This window comes from Conger conger, chromosome 1, assembly GCF_963514075.1.
Source record: "Conger conger chromosome 1, fConCon1.1, whole genome shotgun sequence".
NCBI classification, from domain to species: Eukaryota; Metazoa; Chordata; class Actinopteri; order Anguilliformes; family Congridae; genus Conger; species Conger conger.
The window spans coordinates 33,007,462-33,027,583 of NC_083760.1; the positions used below are offsets into that span (position 1 = coordinate 33,007,462).

The 20,122-nt window shown below is 41.4% G+C and overlaps 1 protein-coding gene across 1 annotated transcript in view; it reads right to left on the minus strand.

The window, feature by feature from the left end:
- Positions 1-18,369, minus strand: part of myo6b (myosin VIb) — a 69,983-nt gene extending 51,614 nt beyond the window's left edge. The window contains exon 1 of the mRNA XM_061239689.1: positions 18,235-18,369. The gene's annotated coding sequence lies outside the window, so the exon portion shown is untranslated. The remainder of the gene's footprint in view (positions 1-18,234) is intronic.
- Between the last annotated feature and the right edge of the window lie 1,753 nt (positions 18,370-20,122).

The window sequence follows — 20,122 nt, forward strand, 5'->3', positions numbered from 1 at the left end:
CTGATCTGAGGAAGATCCAAACAGGATCAAAATGTCAGTTTCGTATGCATGTTGCCATTTAAAGAGGTGTTGTCTCGTTGATTATGGATGGAAGCATCATAAGTAATCAGGTAATCCTAATCTTAAATAATCCTATTTTACAACAATTACAATAATAAATCATATTTGTTATTATAACTGGTGGAAAAACTGAGCATTAATTGAATGCAAGTCACATTTTCAAATTATGAACATTTCAATTCCAAATATTTCAGAGCTTCTACTGAATTAACCAGTGAGTAAAGAGAAGGATCTTAAAAAATCATAAAAAAAATGTATTTCCCTCTCCCATCAACCTTGCAAGTGCCAAGCTCTAAAACAAAGCTGTTTTTTTTTTATTCAGCCCTGTCCTGGGTGTCCACTTGAGACAGGAAACATTAAAAACCACCAAAATGTAATTTCAGCTTCCATTGCATATAGACGTACTTGTTCACTAACGTGAGATAAAATATGAGATAACTACTTGAGTTACAGTGCATAAACCAGAGGTCTCAATCTCTCAAACCCAAGAGGGTCCTTTTCTTTCAATCCGCAGTCAATTAAGTCCTTGGAAACAAGTTGTGCAGAGTCCCCAGCCAATCAATCAAAGTTAGTGCCGGAACACATCATAAAACCAGCAGACACGGCGGCCCTCCGGGAAACGAGCATGAGATCCCGGGCATAAAAACAGGGCAACAACTCAGTTGAAGCTTACCGAAAAAATACACTGTTATGAAATCATATCCACAACCACTACTGTCTGCATCATCGGCAAACAGTTCTCCGCCTCCCTCGTGTGCACACAACCCCACGAGGGACTTTCAATTATTTTGTTATCCATTACACGAGTCGCCGGGTGAACCTCGAGTGGTAGACGGATTTATGACCGGAGGAGAGGAGCCTCCTAGGGTGTCACGACAACCATGGGGGCGGGGCTATGTTTCCCACGGTGACAGAAGTGGGACCAAAATGTCCCATCCCCTTTAAATCTGTCATAACAGCGCACGGCACCCGCTATGGAACAACATGTTTTTCACCCCTCGCAAGCAAGCCGCATAATATCAGCGTGAAAAACAACCGTCATCGCGATCCCTAAGATGACACTTCAGTGTATTTAAGCTTTGTTTGAGATGTTGACTTATGCGTATTATGGTTCTAAAAGCAAATCAAGGTCCGTCAAGAAACTGAAATTCAATTTCCTTTTTGACGGAACACTTTTCATGCAGATCAGAAGGGCTTCAACATCAGTTATTTCATTATATCTTTCTAGGTCCTTCAAAACCAGCATGTGCAGTGGGTCACCAGAACTTGCAACATAAAAAACCTCAAAAAAGAACAACAAGGAAAACCAGAAGAAAAGCGTGCACTGGGTCATTTAGTCCTTCATAATGAATGACAAGCTAGTTTTCCCAGAATGCCTGGCACATTCTCACGCTTTGAGGCACAAACATCGGCGAGCCGTCTCACCGGACGGAAGAGCTCAGAGGGTTTACCCAGGTCCTGGGGCACAGGCGCGGCATGAGGGGGTGTCCTCAATTCCCTACTGTTAACTCTTCAGCTCATGCAGCGAAAACCCGGTCACCATGGGCAACAATGGTGCCATTCTCCCAAGCCCTCATCAAGATGTCATTTAGCCCAGATCCTTTCAAAATCCAATAAAGGGTCCAAACTGGCTTGGCAAAACAATGTAAGCAATGATTAGATGAAAGGCTTTTCTCTCTCTGCTGTAGGGAGTACTAATTAAGTGATTTTAAGACAATGCTCCAAGGGTGACTGGACAACCGATACCTGAAGCTCAGCTGTATATCTCAGAAGCTGAGAAGCCTACAGTAAGGTCCGTCAGTGTTTGGACACTTTAATTTGATGGATGTTTACATCCATATGGAGCGAAACGTGTAGGTATTACAGCCTAAAATTCTGTCACTGTCCAAATATTTACAGACCTCACTGCATATTACCTCTAGCCTCAATTGTTTAAGCAATTTTAGCTTCATGACAATTAAAGTTTTATATAAATTTTATGTGAAATATTCAAGAAAGGCAGCTAACCATTCAAAATAATGTATGCTTCCCTGAGAAGCACTTTGATTTACAGCAAAGATGATACAATAAAAAGAGAATAGCATTTAAATCCAGCATGGATCTGTGAGTGCCACACTTATTTAAATAAGATTACATTACATTACATTACATTATTGGCATTTGGCAGACGCTCTTATCCAGAGCGACGTACAACAAAGATAGAGTCCTATCTAACCAAGGCATGACCCTAGTGCAGTGAGGCCCACCACAGTCTGGATTCAAGCTGGCAATTCTTACTTATTTAAAATTGTCTTATTTGTATCATAATAACTCATTTAAACTGAACTGAGAAGCTCCCCCTGCCTTTACACAGCCGTGCTAATTGGGAAACTCAGGGGACATGCTCATATGTAAGCCACTATTTTCATATTTATTAATTGGCAGAAGGAACCACAACTGTGAAAACAAAGCATATTGTTGTTAATTCGGCTAATTGCTATCATTGTTAGCATAATTGTTATAATAATGTTACACCTATTATGCATGCCTGCTATGTTATACAATAGCAGCCAAGATGGCCCTTGCCCCAAAATGGTTGAAAAGATGAAACCTCCTTTATTTTCTGTCCCCAATTCTTAAAAAAAAAAGGAAAAAACTAAAAAATGACAATGAAAAAATGGTGGAGGGAAGTTAGGGGTGTGATGTGGCCCAAGTTCGCTCTAAGAACTTTATTGGCAGCATGTGTCGCGACGCCTTCTTAACTTCTAATTCTCTTTGCAACTCAGGGCTAAAAATAGAAGGGATTAAGTGGCTCCACCCCGCCTCATGACGCCTGCTTTCCACATGGAGCCGCTTGAACACAGCTTCTGCACAGTGTCACAGAACACAGCTTCTGCACAGTACCACAGAACACAGCTTCTGCACAGTACCACAGAACACAGCTTCTGCACAGTACCACAGAACACAGCTATAGCACAGTGTCACAGAACACAGCTTCTGCACAGTACCACAGAACACAGCTTCTGCACAGTACCACAGAACACAGCTTCTGCACAGTACCACAGAACACAGCTATAGCACAGTGCCACAGAACACAGCTTCTGCACAGTGCCACAGAACACAGCTTCTGCACAGTGCCACATAACACAGCTTCTACACAGGGCCACATAACACAGCTTCTACACAGGGCCACAGAACACAGCTTCTACACAGTGCCACAGAACACAGCTTCTGCACAGTGCCACAGAACACAGCTTCTGCACAGTGCCACAGAACACAGCTTCTGCACAGTGTCACAGAACACAGCTTCTGCACAGTGCCACAGAACACAGCTTCTGCACAGTGTCACATAACACAGCTTCTGCACAGTGCCACAGAACACACTATATCACAGTACCACAGAACACAGCTATATCACAGTGCCACAGAACACAGCTTCAGCACAGTGCCACATAACACAGCTTCTGCACAGTGCCACAGAACACAGCTATATCACAGTACCACAGAACACAGCTATATCACAGTGTCACAGAACACAGCCTCAGCACAGTGTCACATAACATAGCTTCTGCACAGTGCCACAGAACACAGTTTCAGCACAGTGTCACATAACACAGCTTCTGCATAGTGCCAGAGAACACAGCTTCTGCACAGTACCACAGAACACAGCTTCTGCACAGTGTCACATAACACAGCTTCTGCACAGTACCACATAACACAGCTTCTGCACAGTGCCACAGAACACAGCTATATCACAGTACCCCAGAACACAGCTATAGCACAGTGCCACAGAACACAGCTTCTGCACAGTACCACAGAACACAGCTTCAGCACAGTGCCACAGAACAAAGCTTCTGCATAGTGCCACAGAACACAGCTTCTGCACAGTGCCACAGAACACAGCTTCTGCACAGTGCCACAGAACACAGCTTCTGCACAGTGCCACAGAACACAGCTTCAGCACAGTGCCACAGAACACAGCTTCTACACAGTGTCACATAACACAGCTTCTGCACAGTACCATAGAACACAGCCTCTCTGCACAGTGCCACAGAACACAGCTTCTGCACAGTACCACAGAACACAGCTATAGCACAGTGCCACAGAACACAGCTTCTGCACAGTACCACAGAACACAGCTTAGCACAGGGCCACAGAACATAGCTTCTGCACAGTGCCACAAAACAGAGCTATGGCACAGTGCCACAAAACAGAGCTATAGCACAGTGTCATAGAACACAGCTATAGCACAGTACCACAAAACAAGCTATAGCATAGTGTCACAGAACCCAGCTTCTGCACAGGGCCACATAAAACAGCTTCTGCACAGTGCCACATAACACAGCTATGGCACAGTGCCACAGAACACAGTCTTGGTGTGTGACACAGAACATATCTTTGGCACGGTGCCATAGAACACAGCTTCGGCACAGCACCACAAAGCACTGCACATTGACACAGAAAACAAAGTTGGTTAATGGAAGAAGGTGTGAAAAAAACGAATTTCAGCTATTAGCTCAGGAAACATTGAGCAAAAATGCCCCAGATTTAACATTGAGCAAAAAGGCCCCGCAGCTAAAAACAGAATGAAAAGTTGACACAATATAATTACATCACTGCGTACAAAGAGCAAGCAATTCACATCAAATATTTCCAGCACAAAAACACCACCAACACAGGCAAACCATGTAATCCACATCTGGCTGAACTCAGCAGGAGGCTACTGTCACCAACCCCAAGATGGCTGCCTCACAGCCTGGTCCCTGAGTGGCCCCCAAGGTGTGATAATTCCACAGGATAACAGCACTACAGAACAGACCTGGGTCAAATACATAATTGCTTTGGATATATACTTTCCTTAGTGTTACTGAGCTTATTTGGTGTATTGGAACCTATGAAATACTTTCAAAAAGTGCAGACCCCTCCTTCTGGCCTTCTTGGTTGACTCATTTGGACCAGGCAAGATCAATCGAGCACAGAAAAATATTTGAATCCAAAACAAGGACTTATCTAACCCAGGTCGGCGACAGAAACAGCCCTCCATTAGTCCACTCTGACCCTGCAAGGTCAAAGGTCGCTGATGGTAGGGGGGGTGGGATCAGCAGTCTCGTGGAATTCAGTAGAGCTTAAAGTTCACCCAGCTCATTAACTCTGACATTTTGCTTCCCTGTACACACTTTCCACCCTAAGACGCCACACAAGCGGATTTGGGATGAGCTTGGAATGATTTTACCAGAAAGTAGCGTCACAGTTCCCACGGGAATAATTTCCCAGATGGACACCAGATGCCCCCTTTCCTAGCTGGAAGAGAGGTGGGATAACTGTATCTGCACAGATAAGACAATTGGGGTGACATTAAGAGGCAAGAGTCGTCGTCTGCCAGTCGGAAAGTTGCCAGTTCGATTCCCTCGCCCTGGGTGTGTCGAAGTGTCCCTGAGCAGGACACCCAACCCCCAATTTCTCCCAGCAAGCAGGTTGGTACCTTATATGGCAGTCCTTAGTGTGTGAGTGTGTGTATGAATGGGTGAATTAGAGCCATAAATTGCAGTGTTTTGGATAAAATAACTCAAAATCAGACAACAGGTACTGGAATCAGTCACAGGAACCGCAATGCCAGTTCATAATCAGTAATGAACAGTCAGTTCCTGAACACCCCAATAACAAGAGATTTTCTTGTTTACTGCTTTACTCATGATCAGAAGACTTAGTCTACTGATTTAAAGTTTTAAGTCTTGAATCATCTTGGAGTTAAAAGCCCAGGTCATGCTTCAGAAGTGCTCACAGAGGATTTAACCATGTACTTTCATGTGGGAAAAAGAGAAGTCAGGCTTATGTTAGAAACCTTACAAAGGACTATTTGAATGAGAAAAAATGTGCTTGAAAGCTTTAGTATTCTTTGCTCATTAAAACTTACTGTGATGCAGGCCCTGGGTTGGCCATTGTATCGGGCAATGGCTGAACAAATGCACAAAACAATGGTGGAATCTGACCTGACTGGCGGCCATTTTGTTTACCTTTCAGCGTGAAAAGAAGCCAAATGCAATAGTAAAATAAGAAGCAAATTAAACAAGGTGCTGAGGGGCACAGAATGTGGAGAACAAAGATGGGTAGGACTAAAAAGGAGGATATGTTGAGAGAGAAACATCCAGAATGTTTGTGTGGATATTCCTTCTCTTACAGAAAATAGGCCTGGCATTGGCTAATTGAACTCAGCTGTGCACCTGTCAGTGAGGCTGCTGTCCGTGGTCCTGAAGGATTCTCATTCTTCATTTTATTTTATTTAACCTTTATTTAACCAGGAGGTCCCTTGAGGTATAAAATATATTTATAAATATATAATAATATATATTTATAATAAATATATATATTTGAAAACTTTTTGGCCAACACTAAAGAAGGTATGTTCGGAGAAAAAAAGAGTGAAGCCTTTGTACAGAATTACACCTTGCCAACTGTTAAGCATGGAGGTGGATCCATTATGCTTTGGGGTTGTGTGGCAGCTGGGGGCACAGGAAATATTGTGCGAGTGGAAGGAAAATGGATTCCACCAAATGTTAAGAAATTCTAGAGGCTAATGTTCAAAGGTCAGTCCAGACATTGAAGTTGAAGAGAGGATGGGTATTCCAGCAAGACAATGATCCAAAGCATGCTTCAAAATCAACAGCAGTGCCCAGAATATTATTGAATCTTGTAGATCTTAAACATGCAAGGATGCCAAAAAATATTTCTGAGCTAGAGGTTCTGCAAGGGAAGAATGTGGAAAAAAATCCAAAACCGAGAATTGAAAAACATATATATATATATTTTTTGAAACAGCAAAAGGTTCAAATTAAAAGTAATCTTGCTTTAAGATTTGAAATGTGTAATGTTTCATGTTGTACCATTCAGAGGTCAGGTTTGCTTCTGTTTACTTATACTTAGATATTAATTGTAAAAGGCTTTTTGACCAGGGGTGCCCAAATTTGTGCACACTACTGTATATTATGTGATGACTCAGGCAAGCCCATGTGCATCATGGGGCATTGTGATGCCTCTGTCAGAAGTAACTATTTCTTAATGACAGCTGTCTGCTTCACATTCACAACAGGCCTGCAAATGTCTGCCCGTATGCCATGATTTGCATACCTGTCACTGCAGATGAGGGCAAAGCTATTTGACTATTCAAATATGCAACAGTGGGCTCACAAATTATTTTTTCCCAAATGCGTATTCATTAATGAGGGAAAGGCCTAGATCCGAGGGAATTGTTCAAATGCATGTTAATGAAAAGGCATAAGATGCCTGCATCTGTATAAAATAGCACATTGTGATATTAGTACTCTATTGCTGTCAATTCAGAATTTTGTGAATACTTTTTCAAAATTAAAGTGCAAGTGAATGTAGTGCAAATGTCCCTGTAGGCCTTCATGAGAAATGTACATAAAAATAGGAATTGAGGAAAAATATTTTGAATATCATATACATAAACATAAATATCACTCCTCTTCACTTACTGACGGCACACTGATTATGATCTAACCTCAATCACAACCTACATTCTACCAATCATCACATGAACTTCATTAATATCCTGTATGTCATTTATAGCCCAAATAGGAAAGAAATACCAGCTCACATATGCTCCACCATGTTAAATCGCTAAAGACCTAGATCAACTAAAACACAGAAACAAAAGCGTATTATCTCCTGTTGTTTCTGCAATGCAATTTTAATCAACTGAACACCAATAGCAGAGTGTACACTAATTGCACCATTTTAACAATTTAGTGTACTTCGCAGATTCATTAGTCTATGTAGGAGAGCAGCCCAGGGACTGCTGGTGAAAATTGTAACATGTATGTTTAGGACTGTAAATGGTCCCGACCAAATAAATTAAATAAAGAAAGAAAATTAATGAGCAGGCCCAAGGCGGTCCCTGTTCCCAGTGCAGACAAACAGTGGATGGTGAATATATTGACTTGCTAAAAATAGCACAGTATGGGCTGAATTAACAGATAGACCCATGAATCTCAATTATCATGTAACATGCGCTGAAAGAAATATCCAACATCATCTAATTTGTGGCCCGTGCCCTTCAATTTCTGACCTCACCATTTAGATGTGACAATTTCTTAATGCATGTTAACCTATTGTATATGAGACAGTGATAGAATCTGGTTTGAGGCAGATTTCAAAATGCTCTGTATTAGTTTTGTAGTCATAGAATCACCGCAAGTTTTACAGCCTGAGGAGGAAATGGCCTTGTCTCAGCCATACAAAAAGGTATTTGATGCTCTAACCAGATGTCGGGCTACTCTCTGAATCTCAACCTTCTCTCTGCGTTTCATGATCGGATATCTACAGCGAAGTATGATGTCTTTGTCGTCTGTGACAACTGTTGATGTATTGGTGACAGATTCATTATTATGACTGATGATTAATATGTTAAATGCTAAGATGACATTTACGTGATCTTGCATTTATGTGTTTTTAATTATATTTGTTCTTCCCTATTTTATTTATGTATATCTATATGCTTTTATATTAATTGTGTGTAATTTTATTCAGTTATTTTCTGTTCTTTGTGGACCCAAGGAAGGATATCTGCTACATCTGCAACAGCTAATGTGGACCCATATAAACAAATAAATCATAAAATGATCCTGGCACAAGGACAAGTGGATTAAAGACCCAAAGAGCCAGACAACCATCTGATCAAAGTCTGTGTCCTCAGTCTTTCAACTGCTGAGCACAAGGAGACAGCAGCTTGGGAGAACCTGATTTTGAGGTATGCTTATTCATTGTCTTGCTGGAAAACCCAACCTTTCTTCAACTTACTAACCTTTGAATATTTGGTAGACCTCTTGGAGCACCTAGACCAGGGGTGTCCAATCTTATCCAGAAAGGGCCAGTGTGTGTGCAGGTTGTTGTTTTAGCACAGCTGATTCTACTCATCAAGGTCTTGATTAAAGACCACGATTAGTTCATTAGTATAATCAGGTGTGTTACTGCTGGGTTAAAACAAAAACCTGCACCCACGCCAGCCCTTTTAGGATAAGATTGGACACCTCTAATCTAGACAAATACATGTTTCCAGTGTGTGCCTGAGGCCCACGACCTGGTATCGCATCCAGACTACGGCAGTGTCGTCTAGACACACAGGGAAGGGCCCATGTGGCTGTAGGTGGGCAAGACCATGTGGTGTGGTCCATAGGGGGGTTAACACTCGACCTGTCTACCAATCCAAGCATGGCTGCGGGGTTCGATTTCCGGCCACTGCCACTGTTATCCCATCTCTTCCTGTAACCCTCTCCGCTTTCCCATTATCCAAATAAAGAGAAAACACATATGGAGGGCAGACTGTGAACATTCTCTGCTGTAGCTTTGCCCATGGAGGGAGGGATTCAGATGGTGAGATCATTTCTCACTGCACACCATTTCAGAGGAAAATAATGTGTGTCTGAGAGGGGAAGGGTGGGTGCGATAATGGCAGGAACAGCAGAATATGTCCATTCACCCTCCCATTTATAACTTCTGGGCCTGGTCATTGATGGACATAAAATGAGCAGTCATATGAGCTAATAATCCTCAAGGCAAAATGCTTTAAAGTGACGTCTGGTAACTAGTCCCTCTCTAACACATTACCAAAAGGCCAGAAACAAAGGCTTGGGGAACTTCATTAAGTAAGGTCTTCAAGCACTCCCAACAGATACTTCTCAAAACACTGCATGTCATCGAAACAACGGGACGTTTATGATTTATGTTAATCATTAGTTCCATTCTGCAAACAAATTCTGAGGGGAAAATGCTTCCTGTGCTATTCTGGGAACTGGATGGCAGTTAGGTAACCACAGTAACTTGAATGATGTTCTCAGTGTATAGTTATATTACTCCAACCGCACAGCAGAGCAACAGATGACACAAAGAGGAGCTTTGTACTCGATAAGGAGGTCAAGTTGCAGTTATTATGAGTATATAGGCCTTCTGTTTACTGTATGAACATTATTTAACATTTTATTTAATAAATGGGATTTAATTTCATGAATGCTTGAACCCCAGAAGACAATACGGAGTACATACAGTGGGGCAAAAAAGTATTTAGTCAGCCACCAATTGTGCAAGTTCTCCCACTTAAAAAGATGAGAGGCCTGTAATTTTCATCATAGGTATACCTCAACAATGAGAGACAAAATGAGAAAAAAAAATCCAGAAAATCACATTGTCTGATTTTTAAAGAATTTATTTGCAAATTATGGTGGAAAATAAGTATTTGGTCAATAACAAAAGTTCATCTCAATACTTTGTTATATACCCTTTGTTGGCAATGACAGAGGTCAAACGTTTTCTGTAAGTCTTCACAAGGTTTTCACACACTGTTGCTGGTATTTTGGCCCATTCCTCCACGCAGATCTCCTCTAGAGCAGTGATGTTTTGGGGCTGTCGCTGGGCAACACGGACTTTCAACTCCCTCCAAAGATTTTCTATGGGGTTGAGATCTGGAGACTGGCTAGGCCACTCCAGGACCTTGAAATGCTTCTTACGAAGCCACTCCTTCGTTGCCCGGGCGGTGTGTTTGGGATCATTGTCATGCTGAAAGACCCAGCCACGTTTCATCTTCAATGCCCTTGCTGATGGAAGGAGGTTTTCACTCAAAATCTCACGATAGATGGCCCCATTCATTTTTTCCTTTACACGGATCAGTCGTCCTGGTCCCTTTGCAGAAAAACAGCCCCAAAGCATGATGTTTCCACCCCCATGCTTCACAGTGGGTATGGTGTTCTTTGGATGCAACTCAGCATTCTTTCTCCTCCAAACACGACAAGTTGAGTTTTTAGCAAAAAGTTCTATTTTGGTTTCATCTGACCATATGACATTCTCCCAATCCTCTTCTGGATCATCCAAATGCTCTCTAGCAAACTTCAGATGGGCCTGGACATGTACTGGCTTAAGCAGAGGGACACGTCTGGCAATGCAGGATTTGAGTCCCTGGCGGCGTAGTATGTTACTGATGGTAGCCTTTGTTACTTTGGTCCCAGCTCTCTGCAGGTCATTCACTAGGTCCCCCCGTGTGGTTCTGGGATTTTTGCTCACCGATCTTGTGATCTTGCGTGGAGCCCCAGATCGAGGGAGATTATCAGTGGTCTTGTATGTCTTCCATTTTCTAATAATTGCTCCCACAGTTGATTTCTTCACACCAAGCTGCTTACCTATTGCAGATTCAGGCTTCCCAGCCTGGTGCAGGTCTACAATTTTGTTTCTGGTGTCCTTTGATAGCTCTTTGGTCTTGGCCATAGTGTAGTTTGGAGTGTGACTGTTTGAGGTTGTGGACAGGTGTCTTTTATACTGATAACGAGTTCAAACAGGTGCCATTAATACAGGTAACGAGTGGAGGACAGAGGAGCCTCTTCAAGAAGTTACAGGTCTGTGAGAGCCAGAAATCTTGCTTGTTTGTAGGTGACCAAATACTTATTTTACCAAGGAATTTACCAATTAATTCATTAAAAATCCTACAATGTGATTTCCTGGATTCTTTCCCCCCATTCTGTCTCTCATAGTTGAAGTGTACCTATGATGAAAATTACAGGCCTCTCTCATCTTTTTAAGTGGGAGAACTTGCACAATTGGTGGCTGACTAAATACTTTTTTGCCCCACTGTATATCTGGTTGAGTGAATGTTCCAGTGATTACATATTTAGCTTGTCCAATTTAATTGTCCATATTTAGGTGTCCTGTTCAGTTGGTTCACTTCTTTTGATGATCTCAGCAAGAAAAATCTCAAATACAATGCAGTCTATTGCCATTACTGAGCTCAGCAGCGCTATCTTTCTTCCGATGATGTTCAAAATGTGTTCTGATGATGTTCAAAAACAGTTTATTTCGGCCTTATCAAGCCTATTGCTTGGCCTATGTTTTTTTTTATTCTTATTTCTCAGCCTCATATTGGCTTCCCTTACAGTCATTGGCACAACCCTGGTCATCATGTTGACAAACGCTAATAACAGAATCAAAAACCTAGAATCAAGACTAGATACTGAAAGCCTTCTTCTACCTGCACTAAGGAAGTGGTTGTATTGTACTATGCATAAACAGGGATGTAATTCCTACACAGATCACCAAAAATGGATGCAAATATCCTCATATTAAAGATGGCACTTTAACCTAACATCCACCGTTTCATTTCAAATCCGCTGGAGTACACAGCCAAAAGAACAGAAATTGTACCACTGTCCAAATATTTACGGACTGCACTGTACCTAATCTCAAAGTGAACATAACACGTCCACGGTGACTTAAACATTGACAATTGACTGTCTTCAAGAACCTTTTTAAGAACTCTATATAAAAGCACGTGACAAATACAAGCACTTGACAAAGGAACTCTTTCACCAAAGGCCTCTTTAGGTCCCTTTGCAGAAAGCTTCCAATCGCTCCAAATGAAAGATAAGCAATCTTAAAATTAATAAATAAATACAATTAGATGATTGCATGGTTATGAAATTTTATCACCCTGTGAAAAAGGCTAATTTTGGAAGCCAGTCAAATAAATAGTCAATTAACTTCTTTTGAAATGTGCGCTATTACACACACAGCACATTTTTTTTACGATAATGTTGGCTACAAAATTATGGCTGATTTCCAAGCATGTCCAAGTAAGATCTAGCTATACAGAGACGGTGTGAATGCTTAAAAATGTTGAACATGCAGTACATTGCCTTCACACACAGCACAATAACTGTGCACTATACATCTATTACTTAAGTCATATACTGCAGCTCTAATTGAAATGAGCTAGTGCATTCAAAAGGAACGAAATGTATACACATTGCTGCGACAAATATAAAGTAACATTTGAGCCACTTTCTAACTACAGTCCTTTCCTATGGCTTTAAGCACAACGTGAGTAACAGCTACATATTAGTGTTTTTTTAAAGACAGTCTGTACAGAACCATCAGGGACCTCTAAAACCATCAGTACCACCATTAGAGGGTCTGCACATGGAGTATTGCCACTTAGGGTCTAATCCAATGTAACACAGACAGTGGTCTCTGGGGAAGGTCCCAACAACTGACCGCACCTCCAAAATGTGAGGGCGTATTTTTGGGGCTTGCTGTGGAGAGTGACTTTGAGAGATGGCCAGCAGAGGGGACCCCAGAAAGTAAACTTTCTCGTTAAGTCTCGTTTTGGGTGGAGAGGGGAGGTCACAGAGGCTTCCTGGACTCCTTTGCAGAGTACTGCTCTCCCACTTCCTGTTCACGTCAGGGTAGAGGATGTGGAAAAGGTGCCAGAGGAGGACAGGAAGCAGAGAAATGCATGGATCCTGAAACCCTGCGGCCTTCCATAACGCAGGGCTGGGGCTCCAGAACAATGACATCACAGAGGCTTCCTGTCTGGTTAACTCCCAAGTCAATAAAATAGAAACATAATGCATCTTCCTTAATTTTAGAAAAATAAACTCACAAATAATTTGTAAAAGGAAAAATGTGAATGAGTCCTACATGAAGAAGTAAAAACCTTCTAACATTACACAATAGCAACAGCTGGCTATTTGGCTACCTGCTTCACAAATCACAATAATATCCAGACATTCTGCTTTCACCAGGCACTACCATCAAAGGCAGCTTACTTTCATAAAATAATAAGCCTCTGTCAGGGGCGTAGCTAAGGGCGGAACTGGCACCGGGGCCCGGGATGGGGGGGGGGGGGGGGGCCCGTGCTGGAGTCTGCGTGCCGGTCAGAAGAAGTTGTATTGATGAACCAGGGGACGACATTTGCTCATGCTAAAAATCTCCCCCATGGTTACAAACCAATAACGTGTATTTCCTATTTTTTTGTTTGGCAGTAGAGCAAATGACTGACACGTTAATGTTGTAAGAGGTGGACAAAATAAAAAAGGTTGCGTCAATTATCTGAATATTTGTCTGTTTGTAGTTGTGCTTCAGAAACTTATTGTATGTCAGCAAAAGATAGCTAGCATGCAGAAGTGATGCACAAATAAGAAACTGTAAAATGCAGCAAAACTAGCAACTGCCTTTTCGGCGATGTGTGCACTACCATGATACCATATGACTGCCACCACAGCCAAACGCCCGTTATCAAAACTAAAAACTTATCAAAAACTGCTAAAGGAGCAGAAGGAGAGAAGAGAGACTGAGTTGGTTATCGATACTTTCAATTGAAAATGACAGAGCCAGGAATTTGGACCTCTATAGCTTGGTGATTGATTTTGCGGAGCGCAAGTTGCGCTGGATGTCTTTTTAAATGACTGAGCAGCATTTCTGCTTTTTACCGTTAAGCCATTAGGCTATTAGTCAGAAAGAGTAATGTAATATCGTTACTAACTATCTGTTAGTAACATTACTGCTATCTGTTAGGAGGAATGACTAGTGCTTAACCATCTGCTTTGTCTACTGTCAGTGGTTCTGAATGGCTAGTATATGTGCCTTGCAAAGGTGCCTGTGGGTAATGTTATTGAAGAGAAGGGGGGCCTGGAGTATAATTTGCACCAGGGCCTGATGGGTCTTAATTACACCAATGGTCTTTCAATAATGAGGAAGACTGAATTCTAAAGCTTAGCCTAAATCTATGTCTTCACAAGAACAGATGAGCTAATTTCATTGCACTTGCTTGGTCAAGAGTTCTGTGATAACATAAGCTGAGATGGAACATCATCAGCCTGGATCTCAAATCAGCTTTGATGGAAGACCTTTTCCCTGCAGGACAAACACAACCAAGTAGGCCTACACCAAACATTCCTTAAAATGTTCTCATTGTCACACAGACACACACAGCTCTAGGAATAGAGGGAGCCGGTACCACATGTGCTATCTTTGTAAAAAAAAATGCAAATACAAACAAATCTGATCATTCTCGACACCTGACTGGTCTGACAGCTGTGATTCAAGCTGTGTTTTTTTCTCCATCAATGATGTATTGATGATGCCAAGATGATCTTCATAGAAAATGGCAGATTGGGATTCAAACATGCAACCTCAAATGCACAGAAGGTGAGATCCCTTAACCGCATGTTAGTAATACACACTGTTAAATAATCTGTTACACTGTCAATCTGGAACTGCAGAACTTCCTCATATTAATAAGAGCGTGAAGCTATTGTCTAGTCTAACCTGGAGATATCAACCAGGAATGTCTTCAAATCTATGTCAGTTTTTGACTTGAACTTACATATACAGTTCAGCTGTCTGGTAATATAACCATCTGACTCAACCATCATTTAGCCTTGCTAAACATAGGCCTGATTTACCTCCTGAAGTGACACTCGGAAACAATAAAAAAGTCCTGCAGAACCATAGCACTTTCAAAGAGGGACTTAGTTATGTAACTAGAACTCTAAATCCAGCGACTCAGTACACCGATATTTGATGGTTGCATCCAAATACTTAATCTTAGCCACTCTGGTTAAGTAATGCATTCCTCACAAGAATTGGAATCAAACATGCACTGTGTAAAAAGACATTCCATTAATGTAATGCTGAGAAACAGCACAGTGCAATGCTGATAAAGGCACACATAACCTACCTATGCATCTTGCATCTGTGGCATTACAAATTTAAAGGTCCCATATTCTGGAAAATGACATTTCCCTTGCTATGGGGATTATGCAGTTTAAGATGCTATAAAAACTCTGTGAAAGTATCAAATCACACAGTCCCCAAATAACTCCAGGCAATCCATGTGAAAATGACTCTGTAAGAAAATATAATATTTAAACGAGCCGTTTTTGTCTTATGTGAAGTCGTGACATCACAACGATGCACTCATTTTCTTCAGCACGGCCCACCAAGCAGCCAGAACAAATCCCAGCACTCGCCACAGAGGGCATTCATCCTGCCAATTGCCATCGCATATTGCACAAAGGTGTCCTTTTAGTACAAGCCTGGTGGCGTTCGGCGCAACCACAGACTGTGTTGTGGCTGAAACACGGAGTTGATCCCAGTTCCTCTTTCTTTGGGCCTGCACCGGCTGTGAGACGCACACGCTCAACCTCTCCGCCATGCGATCAGCGGTATCAGCATACACTCGCAGCCCTTCCACTGATAACGCCATGAAGCCAGGGGCAGAGTCAGGTTTCTGAGGAGTGACAGGCAAGTGCCAACCATACCACCACTCACCAGCGAGGCCTACATCCCTCTAGCAGCTAATTAACATTGATTTGATGTTCCACAACCCCTGACATAGTCCCCAGTCCCCAGCCCTCACCTCCACACCACCCCAGTCACTGGCAAAGAATAACTTAAAATACAATAAAAATACATAATACATACCAACTTAAACAGCTTTACATTATTCTGGAAATTAGGTTGTGTGTCTTAGAACATAATAGCATAAATAATGTTTGATGACCATCTATAATGTTTGGAGGCCATTCAGCTTCCATCCAGAGTCACTCACAGTATATCAGGGATGGGAAACTCCTGTCCAGGAGGGCGGGTGTGTATGCAGGATTTTGCTGCCACCAGTTACCCTGGCTCAATCAGCTAATTAGCCATATGCGCCATGACTGATTCACTGGTAAATTAGACCACAAGACAAGACCATTCATCAGCTGCTGTTTATATCATGAAATGTAGCTCTAAATGACAGATAATCTAAATGATTGGGCTAATTAAATAATTAAGAGCAGAAGTTGGTCTGAAATCCAGAAACAGATACAGGCCTTGCCCATCCCTGGCCTATATGGTCTATTGCCAAGAGCAGGCAAGCCCAATCATGTACTAGGGAGATATCAACCAGCGACCTCTTCGAATCTGTGATGCCACTGCCACATTTTAATAAGATCGCTGGGGATGGCTGAACGGAGCATTAAAGCTATTATAGTGACACTACATCACGGTGTCCACCGAGAGCTGCACTCTGCCCTGTGGAACATGACTAATTCATCTCCCATTCCACTAATTACAAAGGCATGGAAAACCAGCCTTCACAGAAGCAATGGAGCTGATTTCTTCTTCTATGCTAAAGGAAACACGACCGTGACATGTCTTTTCTTTGTCTCCAAGTTGGAGCATATGCTTGCTTTCTTCGGATTGAAAGCCATCCTGCATATGAAAAGTGTTAAAAGCCCTTTTGCCTAGTAAGTCTTGCAATGTCAGGAAACACACCAAAAATGCAAATTAACCTAGCAAATGAATTTCTGCTGCACGTCATCGATGCTGGTTGCCGTCTAAAATATGATATGTATATTTTTCAGCACCCGTATATTTCATTTATTCGTAACCACACTTATTCTGAGATTATAGGCGATGGCTTCTTTGAACACAACCATGCGAACAGTACCTGACGAAGAACAAGAAAGCTAGATGAGAAGTTTCCACCTGCCTCACATGTTTCTGTGTTCTAACTTTTATAAAAAGTTATTGAATAACTATCACTATTATTTCGGGTTGAACAGGAAACGAAACGCATGAAATGTTGTAGCAGGTGCACGAGTAAACTACTACAGCATCTGTAACTTTAAAACAACTCTAAAACAAAGAAATACCCATCCACAGCTCATGTAGCGACAAGTTTCCTCCGCTAATGAGTCCGTACCCAGCAGCCACAATGTCCTAGTCCTATTTAGCAACCTTTTATAAGCCCGTTTGTAATATTTCTCATAAATTCTGTTATTTTTATTATCATCAGTTAATAAAATCTATGCATATTAACACAGAACGTAAAGATGCACCATTCTAGCTTGATAATATTTAATCTATCTTTTTTCAATTTTAGAGCTCTGTTCCACATCATTAGTGAATTAGTGCAAGCTAAACTGCACCGGATGAAACTCCACTATCTCTGATGCGTTTGGGTTCCGATATGGTACTATTAACAGTAAACTACCTCAGTTTTACAATCCACCGGCAAATTATTGCAAGCCTGCTATAACACCGCCACATGATGATTTCCACATGATGCCAGATAGCGTGTCATGGTAAGCAAGAAAAAGACAATATCGCCTCTTCCTTTAACAGGCTAGCAAGCTAGCTTGCTGGCACAGTACTACAGTGACTCGCTGGTATTCGCCCTGAACTGGCAGCAAAATATCCATTGACAGGTCCAGAGATATTTAGCAGTAATTTTGCAAGGACAGCCTGAGCCTATAGAATGGTAAGGTAGGCTATTCACTATTAATTTAACTTCAAGTACAGTTACCCGGCAAGCGAGCAAGCTGATTGAAAGAATAGCACCGAATACTTTCCGATTGTATCACTTACTTCGAGAGTTGTTCAAACGGTGCAGTCCACGACTTCTTGCTGTATTTTAAAAAGTTCATTAGCTACCCCTTCTTAGGATCCCCGACTGTGGTAGACTCACGCTCTGATCTCTCCTTTTCCTTCCTGCCAGATCCCGGACCCCCTCTGTCCGTAGAAGTCCAGGGAATCGTGGTGACGTCACGGGGACAGAAGCAATTGCAAGCATCGGCCGAATGGAGCGCTGGATAACGCATCGGTTGCTCCACTATTAATTGCGAATATTTATGGTCCCATGTTTTTAGTCAGCTTTTTTTTTTTTTTTGCGTGGACCAAGTATCACAGCGACTATTATTATATTATTAGAATAATAATCATTATGATTTGTTGTTATTATTATTATTATTATTATTATTATTATTTACTATAACTTGCCCTCTTTTGCAGGCAGTTTTGCTTTCATCTAGCAACTGGTAGGCTACCATTAAAAATATACATTTGTATTAATAAATTACAAGGTCCTGACTTGATCTACCAGTATGTTAATAACTAAAGATTCACATAAACTCATACACAATCCATTCTATTTACTGCTTGGTAAAAGCAATGAGGCATTGACATGACATCTCTGCTTTTGGTCTGTCAAACAACTGTGCTGTGATGTAATGAAGCAATTGTAATCGGCTATGTAACTCATACATTCACGTGCAGTAAGAGGAACCAGATCTTTCCATGACGCATGAAATGCACTACGAATGAATAAAGATTATTTTAGGCTGAATTACCTGACAGGTATACAGGTAAACTATTTGTGTGCATCCTCCATCCCCTTAAAGGTATTTTAAAACATACCCAGGGATCCACAGGGTAGCTACATCAACTTTACTTTGAGGGCACAGCATGCTTTCTCGTTTTATCCACCATAATGTTCATGAATATCTTGTTACACAAGAACATTTACTTTGCACAGAAGAGTTCATAAGATACAGATATGTATGGTTTGAAGACAGTAAAAGTGGTTAATTGCAGCACATATGACATTTGATTTCATTATATTGGAAGTAATCTGCAGCCAGTGTCAATACTATTCTTCAAAATTCAGTGTTTTAAAAACACACACAAACCCTGAAATGGCGCCTTTCCAATTTCACTGTTGTAAGTAACCCGAAACATCACCATGGTTTCCACCATGGAGAAACAAATGCCAGCATGGCAGTCATGAATTTTTGAGAGGGTCAGTAACTCAAAACTTTTAGAGCATTTTTAAGAAGACATTCTATCCTGGACTGAAAGTCAATACTAGGTGAGGAAATCTAATTAGAAAGACAGCCAAAGTGCCCACGGCAGAAGCTACTGTATATCGCATTTCTGCACAAGGGGACAATGAAGTGTAAACGTGTCTCTCCAAATGTTTACATGTCTTATCATTTCTTTATGTTTCATAATCCATGTCAGTTCACACTTTAGTCATCAATAAAAAAATAAAACGACAATTTTATACCTATTTTACCAATTACATTACACTACCAAACTCCACATGCAGGCCTACATAAAAATGTACATAGCACACTGGAGCCTGTGAATCCTCATCGGACTGTTACGAGCCATTATTGTCAAGTCAAACAAATGTGACCGAAATGACTGAATAAACTAATCGGAGAAGGGAAATGGACAGCTGAGAAAAGAGGAAGGGTTAATTAAACAAGAGCAAAAAAGCAATTTGCTTTTATTCACTACACGATACGGTTGTTACTTTTTATCACATGGCCAAAACACACTACTCAGTCCAAGCTGTAGGCCTATCAAATAATTTTAAATATCTTGAGGTAACACTTACTGAAATCCACTGAAATGTGCAACCATGTAGTTTTATTGCTTTGATGCAATCATTCTCCTAATATAAGTTTTCTCG